The following is a 9613-nucleotide window of genomic DNA, read 5'->3' as shown; positions in this document are numbered from 1 at the left end:
TAGGGAAGGCTGGGGAGAAGAGAAAAATGTGTCTGTCTCCACCGAGAGCAGGAAGGGAGAGAGGTCACGCCTGATACTTGTTTCCACCTCATTCATCCTGTCTGCACTTTCTTCTTCACCTCTCGTTGCTTTGGATGTTTAATCCCAGGCATTTAAACTCATCCACATTCACTACATCTACTCCTCGCAGCTTCACTGTTACACCTGCCTCCCTCACACACATGTATTCTATCTTGTTTCTACTGACTTTCCTTACCACTCTCGAAGTGCATACTTCCACCTCCCCAGGCTTTATTCCACCTGCTCCTCACTCTCACTACAGATCACAATGTCATCTGCAAACATCAAAGTCAATGGAGACTCCTGCCTGACCACCTCTGTCAGCCTGTCCATCACTGACAAAGACGACACCAGAGGAGGCTCAGAGCTGATCCTTGACATAATCTCACCTCCACTATCCTTCTATCACTCCTACGACACACCTCACCGCTGTTTCACTGTCCTCCTTCATGTCCTGCATGACAGCAATAAGAAATTGTTTATACAGAAATAGTATAAACATAGTTTGATCAGAGTTTGATCAGAGCAGCATCTGAAAACTTTCACGAGTTCTTTGAAAAGGCAATAGTTCCTCAGAGAAAAGGAAAACAGAGGTCATAAATGAAAATAAATAAATAAGCTGGAGGTCACTGTCAGGGTAACTGGAGACATTGGATCTGGGGAATAACAGGTGTGAATGAATTCACAACAAGTCTATACTGAGGCAACATTTTAAAATAATCGTGAAAAAAAGAAACCTACCTTGGACTACGACCGTGTATTCAGCTACCCTTTGCTCTTGTCTCCCAACAACTACTGCAGTATAATCTCCACTGTCACTGTGTTGTATATTCTTTAATAACAAAGAGTAATTTTGTCTGAACAGCTCAGCCCTTCCTTCATATTTGTCAAACACAACTGGATCATTATTAAAACTACACTTAGCTACATTGTTAATGGTATTAAATTTCCAGAATAAATCTGTTTTTTTGTCAAGTTCAACAGGTTTCTGTACATCCAGGTATAAGTCCTTTCCATGCAGCACAAATACATGTTGGAGCCCTAAAAGAACAGAAAAAAGAATCATGAACATGCAGCTGCAATCCTCTTAAATCAAATACATGCATTTTTTATTATTTATTTGTTCATTATACAGTTTATTGAACATCATTACCAAGGTCATCTCTAAGCTGGCACAGAGGAGAATGTGGACACACAAAAAACAAAAATTAACCTATGATGTCTGCTGGCGGTATGTTTTTTGTTTGTTTGTTTTTTCATTTTAAGTTATTTTTTCATTTTTTTCCCACAGGGTAAAATTGTTATTCGTATCGGTGATAATAACAGCTAGTCATGTCGATTGGAGTTCACTTAATGTATATTATTTGATCCACAATAGCACTCAGAAAACATATTCAGTGTTTACACTGACACATTTTTGTATTTCATTTAAAAAAAAAAATCACTTGGTTTGATTTGGTGGCAGCAATGGATCTCAAAAAAGTTGAGAATCAGATTAAACTTTATGAATCCATTTTCAGGGAAATTAAAGAGTTCCAGAACACTCATCCAAAGACAATACAGGACTTTTGTTCCACTTGATGACTGCAGTTTTAATTTCTCAATGCTGCAAACAGAATGCTTTACTGTAAATATTGCAAATTAACACATTTTCTGCCTTTTGTTCCACTTGTCCGGCCACGGACCTGTAACAATCACAACCTCATTATTTCATCGTTTGATGTCGACTTCCTTTCTTTCACAGTGCGTTTTATGAGGGCGATTTATTCGCAAAAACTCAGTGCGTCCGGTGTGTATATAGGTTACAGGACAAGTTCACATCCGAAAGATTAGGAATTTCATGTCGTTTTTACGCACCGCATCCGGTGTGAAACGGCCTTTAGAGTGAAAATAAAGCCAGTCATGCAGTCCAACATCTTATTCAATATTTTACACCTACTACATCACTAAAGTCAGTCGGTCTTGTAAAGTTTTGAGCAACCATGACTCAGTCCTGACTGTGGCAACCTTTAAAACCCCCGTGTAAAACATGAATGATGGGTGATGTATAGTGGGTTGTATACTGTGCACATTGAGCCATGCATATTGCGATATAACCAAGACAGGGCCCTCCTTCTCCACCTTGCCTCAGATGTGACAGAGGCCTGGCTACCTGAAATCTTATTCTCCTCTGTCCCATCCGGGCCCCCTCTAGCCCCGGGCCGGGGGCGTGCCGCCCTCCCAGCCCCTCCAGAAGCTCCGCCCCTGTCCAGTAATAAACATGTCAGTTACAATCAACAAACCACACAGCAAAAATAGCATCAACAACCAGGTCTTTTGGGATGGATCATAATGAGTCTAAGAATTTGCTGGATGTATATGTAATAGCTCCTCTGATTAGCCACACTAGTAACTCAGCTTTTTATTTCCATAGCATATCACATAGAAAAAAGCTAACATGTTATCGGGTTGAGCAGAATATTAGTCAAAAACCCAGAGGCTCACAAAGGAATCTCCAACTATATTTCTTACCACAATAATGCCAATCACAGAAGGTGACAGTATTCTCAGTTGTTTATATTTATTATGATTTTAGCACTTCTTGTTCCTGGTTCTTACTTAGTCATTTGCTTTTGAATTGATATGTCGCATAAAGGCGCCAAAGCTCATATTAAAATCTACTGAGGCAGGAAGCTGTTTTAGGATCCCGAAGATGTTTTAGGACCTCGGATGACTCTGTATCTGTGCATACAAGCTTTCTGGCAAAGCTTTGTCTTTGGGCTCTGTGGATCCCGTGGGTCCAGTGTGAGACCCCACCAAACAGTACGTGGATGTTGAAGCGCTAACTGAAGCGTCACCGCCTAGATTCTGTTCCAAACATGGTGTTGTTACAACCTGGAAAACAAATTACAACTTTTTTTGCAAAGCTTCTTTCCCATTTTTTTATTACATTTTATTCATGAACAATACCATTGTACGGCCATTAAACTGTATTAAAATGAGCAGGAATCTTATAACAGATCAGTGTCTGCAGAAGTGACAACCCTGCATCATAAAATTACAATGAATGTGTATTTTATTTAAATGGTATTCATATGTAACACGTTTTTAAGATTATGTTGTCAAACAGTACAATAATGTGATAAATAATGTGTTTATAAAACACGCCAGCTGAATTCAAATAAAACATCTGTGTCTAATCTGAACAGATCTGGGCTAAACCCTCTGGTTAGACAAAAAATGGAACATCTAAAAATTCAGCAGGCAGACTCCATCCAAAGCCTCTGAGCACAAACTGATAGTGTGACCAGGAGAGCACGAGTGTGTGGCAGCAGGACCAGAAAAACCTTTTGGTCACATACAAAAAAACCAAAAAATAAATGTTAGGACCATGCAAGTTTTATTGGTGACTTTTGATTACAAAAGGGAATATACTCTACTCAAAAAAATTAAAGGAACACTTTGAAAATACATCAGATCTTAATGGGGGAAAAAGTCATGCTGGGAAAAAAAAAATCATACTGATACAGCGTCAGTGATGTATCAGGAATGAGAGGATGCCAAATGAAATGATCAACCTACAGAGGACTGAATTCAAATTGAAAAAATGAGGTGGCAGGCTAGTCCATTTTCCCACACTTTCATTGTAGCAGCTCAAAATTGTACTCAGCATTTTCAGTGGCCCCTACGTGTTTGTATGCATGCCTAACAATGTTGGGGCATGCTTCTAATGAGATGATGGATGATGTCCGGGAGGTTCTCTTCCCAGATCTGGACCAGGGCCTCACTGAGCTCCTGGACAGTCTTAGGTGGACATGGTGTCATAGTACCGAAACATAACGTCACAGAGATGTTCCGTTGGATTTATGTCAGGTGAGTGTGGGGGTCAGTTAATGGTATCAATTCCTTCATCCTCCAAGAGCTGCCTGCATGTTCTCATCACATGTGGCCTAGCATTGTTGTCCACCAGGGGGAACCCAGGACCCACTGCTCCAGCACAGAGTATGATAATGAGTCATCCAAATACCTAATCGATACCTACAGGCTGCCATTGCCTATTCTGTGCATCCCTGCATGGATATGTCTTCCCAGACAATCACTGACCCACCACCAAACCAGTCGTGCTGAAGGATGTTACAGGCAGCATAATGTGCTACACAGCTTCTCGAGACCCTTTAACATCTGTCACATGTGCTCAAGGGGAACCTGCTCTCATCTGTCAGAAGCACAGGACACCAGTGGTGCTCCATGGTGCAGAGCAGTGAGCACAGGGCCTGCTAGAGGACACCGGACCTTCAGGCCACCCTCACGAAGTCTCTTTCTGATTGTTTGGTCAGAGACACTCACACCAGTGGCCGTCTGGAGTCATTTTGTAGGGCTCTAATAGTGCTCATCCTGTTCCTATTTGTGAATAAACACCCACCACCAGTAGTGACACTGAGCCTAGCCAATCCAAAACTAGTGAAAAAACATTCAGAAAATTTGAGGAGCGAAAAAAATGTCAGTAGCCTCCATCTGTAAAACCATTCCTGATTTGGGTGGTTGTCTCATTGTTGCCCCCTTGTGCTCCTGTTGTTAATTTCATTGACACCAAAGCAGCTGAAACCCCCTCTGCTGCTTAACTGACCAGATCAATATCCCAGAAGTTTAATTGACTTGATGCTATACTGTGAGCAGTATATATGAGGTCTGTATTGAATTTTTTTTAAAAAGAAAAAGAAAATGACTTTGCTTCTTTCATCAAATCAAATCTTATTTAACACACTTACCTCAGGAACTGCATACACTGTATTTTCTCTGTTTTCTCTGTCATCTGGTGGTCAGACATACAGTGGCTTGCAAAAGTATTCATACCCCTTGAACTTTTCCATATTTTGTCACATTACAACCACAAACATAAATATATTTCACTGGAATTTAATGTGAAAGACCAACACAAAGTGGTATACAACTGTGAAGTGGAAAGAAAATTATACATGATTCAAAACATTTTTTACAAATAAAAAACTGAAAAGTGCGATGTGCAAAAGTATTGAGCCCCCTTTTCTCTGAGTGCAACCAATTGCATTCAGAAGTTGCCTGATGACTGCTAATGACTAACAAGAGTCCACCTGTGTGTAATCTAATCTCAGTACAAATACAGCTGCTCCGTGACAGCCTCAGAGGTTGGTTAAGAGAATATTGGGGAGTAAACAGCATCATGAAGTCCAAAGAACACAGCAGACAGGTCAGGAATAAGTAGTGATGTTACCTCCAACACCGAGGCTTCGAAGCACGCTTCAAACTCGCCAGGGTAGTTATGGTGAAGCAGTGGGCCGGAGCTTGCTTCAGTTGACGTCACTGATGACGTTCGAACCACTTCACTGCTTCATTCAGACTGAATCAGCTGACTGGTTTGATTTCACAGGCGGAGCTTTGAAACTTTGGCGCGATACTCAGAGTATTTAAGACGACTGAAACGCCGTTTCACACCTTGTACCAAACCTGCTGTGCGTCAGTGACGGCTGGTTTGTGTGAATTTCAAACTTTCAATAAGAGAGCCATCTCATTTTCCCTAAGTATGGGAATATTTTGATTTGGTGCCACCGAATAAGGTAAAATAATTTCAGCATGTCCATCCATCCATTTCTTTCCAATTATATAGGAAACTTGTGCAGGTAGGACGAGCATGGAAAAAGAAAAATGTTGATGCTTAAACCACATCAATAGCCCAAAAAATATAATGAGGTTACAGCCAATTAATCTCTCCGATCTCAGTCGCCAGGCAATCCGGCGTTGACATCGGAGCATTCCGGGTATTAATAAACTACTTTATGATCAACAAAACATGATGACACTAAGTGAGATTTAATTTAAAACATAAAATCATGCATCCACCTTTAAATTGGTGCCCAAATGTGCGATTAGCGGCCAGCGACGTTCAACGTGTCGAAAAGCAAACAGGTGAGCTCGAACAACGTCACTGGCCGAAGATGCAGCGATCACAACACACCTATTCAGTGTTTATTCAAATATAATACTCATAGTGCCTCATCATTCAAAAGATGCTTTTCTTTCTCCCTTTCTTACTTCCTGGTCACACCAGCTTCTTCTGTTCTGTGTGAAAGGATGGTCTCAAAGGCTGGGAAGCTGTCCCTAAAAAGAAAAACCAGTGAAGTCCATCTACTGTGGAAACATTATTCCTGAATAATAATAAAAAACCGAGATGCAAAAGCACACATTTCCTGCACACCAAGCATAATAACAAAGGAAATAACTGTACACCAAAAAAAAAAAGAAAAAAAAAAGGGGGAAACGGATCAATCTCACCTACTGACTCATTATTATTGAACATCTTCCCTGTCCAGTATGAAATTTAGAATCAACGACAAACCAAACCATTTCCACATATATTTATTTATTTATTATCATTTCATAGATGGAATTACTCAGGCAGATGATTTTTACATATGGGATACAAAGAACAAATACATAAAACAGGTCATTTGAAGAATTGTCCCAACACACGTTAAGAAGTGTTATTATACACATGAAAGCTGCGTCACATCTGCAGGGCTTCATTTGGCTGTGCAACAACCATTGTGGTCAGCAGATGTCACCCAAGAGCACTGAATGAACCTTCGAGTAGAGAACCAATTTTTGACACAATGGTTCAAAAAGGGTCAGAGCTTCAGAAAGCCTCGTTTTGCCATCACTAGGAATAAGGTTGCGGAGAAGTTTAAAGCAGGCTTAGGCTATAAAAAGATTTCCCAAGCTTTGAACACCTCACAGAGCACTGTTCAATCCATTATCTGGAAATGGAAAGAGTACGGCACAACTGTAAACCTACCAAGACAAGGCCGTCCACCTAAACTTACAGACCAAACAAGGAGAGCACTGACCAGAGATGCAGCCAAGAGGCCCATGGTGACTCTGGACGAAATGCAGAGATCCACAGCTCAGGTGGGGGAATCCGTCCACAGGACAGCTATTAGTCGTGCACTGCAGAAATGTGGTCTTTATGGAAGAGTGGCAAGAAGAAAACCATAAAAAGTCCCGTTTGGTCAGATGAGACCAAAATTGAACTTTTTGGCCAAAATGCAAAATGCTATGTGTGGAGGAGTTGATGAGAAGATGGATGGAGCCAAATACAGGGCAATCTTGGAGGAAAACCTGTTGGGAGTCTGCAAAAGACTTGAGACTGGGGCGGAGGTTCACCTTCCAGCAGGACAACGACCCTAAACATAAAGCCAGGGCTACAATGGAATGGTTTAAAATGAAACATATTCATGTGTTAGAACGGCCCAGTCAAAGTCCAGACCTAAACGCAATTGAGAATTTGTAGCAAGATCTGAAAACTGCTGTTCACAAACGCTCTCCATCTAATCTGACTGAGCTTGAGCTGTTTTGCAAAGAAGAATGGGCAAAAATCTCAGTCACTAGATGTGCAAAGATGGTGGAGACATACCCTAAAAGACTTGCAGCTGTAACTGCAACAAAAGGTGGTTCCACAGAGTATTGACTCAGGGGGGCTGAATACTTTTGCACACCTCACGTTTCAGTTTTTATTTGTAAAAAATATTTTAAATAATGTATAATTTTCTTTCCACTTCACAGTTGTATACCACTTTGTGTTGGTCTTTCACATTAAATTCCAGTGAAATATATTTATGTTTGTGGTTGTAATGTGACAAAATATGGAAAAGTTCAAGGGGTATGAATACTTTTGCAAGCCACTGTATATGAAATATTATGAAAAATATTTCCAGTCACAGAAATATGACATATCTGGTCATAAAATTATGACATATCATAAGTCATATTTTTATTGTCCATCATAAATAATTCATTTTGACATAAAGTGGGACCCAATTACTCTCTGCTGCGCTGCTGCAGTTTGGATCATTTGCAAGCGGCAAAATAACAGTTGATCACAGCCAACATAGAGAGAATTACAGTAGTCAAGATGAGAGGTAATGAACGCATGAATTACTCTCTCAAAGTCCTGTGGTGGGGGGTAGGCCTTTATTTTACTAAGGAGCCTTAAATGAAAGAAACTCAATGAGCTTATCAAATTTGAATGAAAGCATAGTTCAATTCAGTTTTATTTATGTATTAATAAATCACAATAGCAGGTTCTTTATATCGTAAGACAAAGAACCTTCAATAATACTGCAAAAAACCCCAACAAACAGCCCACAATTAGCAAGCATTTGGTGACAGCACAAAGGAAAAGTTATATGTCTTTGGTTATGAATATTTTTTCTTTTTGTGAAGAAATTCATGAAAGCATTAATAGTTAAAGGAATACTCGGCTCAACAGAGCTCTGACTCTTTCTCAGTCTGGCTGCAGTGCTGAAAACAAACCTGGGGTTGTTCGTATCACTGATAAAGATATCCTAGCTTTATGTATGCTTTCTATAAAGCAACAAACTCTTTTTCCAGGCTAAATGAAGATCTTCTAAATTAGCGAGACACCAGTTCCTCTCCAGCTTACGGGTTATCTGCTTTAAGCTACATGTTTGTGAATATACTAGGGATGTGCCGATCCGATATTCAGTATCGGTATCGGTCCGATACTGGCCTAAATTACTGGATCGGATATCAGAAAGAAATAAAAAATGCAATCCGATACATTAAATAGCGTTTCGCTCACATTAGCTGCATTGAAGTTCTCCGTCGTCTTCTTCTTCTTGTGGGTTTGCGGTTGACCAAACCAGCTTAGAGCTGCATTACCGCCACCTACTGGAATGGAGTGGGGGATCAGGAGTTAGAAAACAACCCCCTCAGATCCTCCGTTGCTGCGACGGATTCCCTTTGACACTGAGCGATCATCGCTGACATGTTTTTCCGCCTCCACCGCTCTCTGCCTTGTTTGTGTGTTGTGCTCCCTGTGCTGAGAATCAGCTGTTATTTTTTTCTCTACTTCAGCTCCCAGACATACTGCTAGCGAGCGCAGCTATTAGCACTAGTGACCGTCCGGTACCGGAAGGACCCCTTCCCCGTCAAAACATTTTTGATACTTTAATCTCTGATTTGTGACTAAATATAGACCTGCAGTAGAAACGTATTTTGGAGAATGCTTGTGAATATAAAGCATTGCTCACACAGCCCCTAGTTTTTCACTGAACACTGATGACGCAACAGCAGCAATCAGCTGATTTACGTGCAGTCTGTCTGCACAAACGGAAAGAGGCGGAGCCGGCGAGCTCAGATGGAGCAGAAGGAAATGTTTTTCTAGTGTCCAAAAGAAGCCTTTTCGTCCCTGTAACCTCCATTAAACCTTTACTGGGAAACAGCTGGAGATCCTTCATCAACCACCTGATCAGTAAGTGAAGAAAAGAGAACTTTGTAGCTGCTCCATCCACCCTGTTTGTTTCACACAGGGAAAAACTGCAGTACGGAAGTTAAAATATGCAGATGAGCTGTTAATATGAAAAAAGTATTTCTTATCCAGTTACTTGGGTAATCAATATAAATAGAATACACAATTGCTAAAATAATCGATAGTTGCAGCCCTAATGAAATTTGCAACATGCCATAAGCATCACCTTCTCACACAGAAGCAACAGGATTCAGGTGATAGTTATTGTTG

Source organism: Archocentrus centrarchus, chromosome 17 (genome assembly GCF_007364275.1).
Source record: "Archocentrus centrarchus isolate MPI-CPG fArcCen1 chromosome 17, fArcCen1, whole genome shotgun sequence".
Lineage (NCBI taxonomy): Eukaryota > Metazoa > Chordata > Actinopteri > Cichliformes > Cichlidae > Archocentrus > Archocentrus centrarchus.
The sequence above is the reverse complement of the archived record's forward strand: the minus strand, read 5'-3'. Positions refer to the sequence as shown.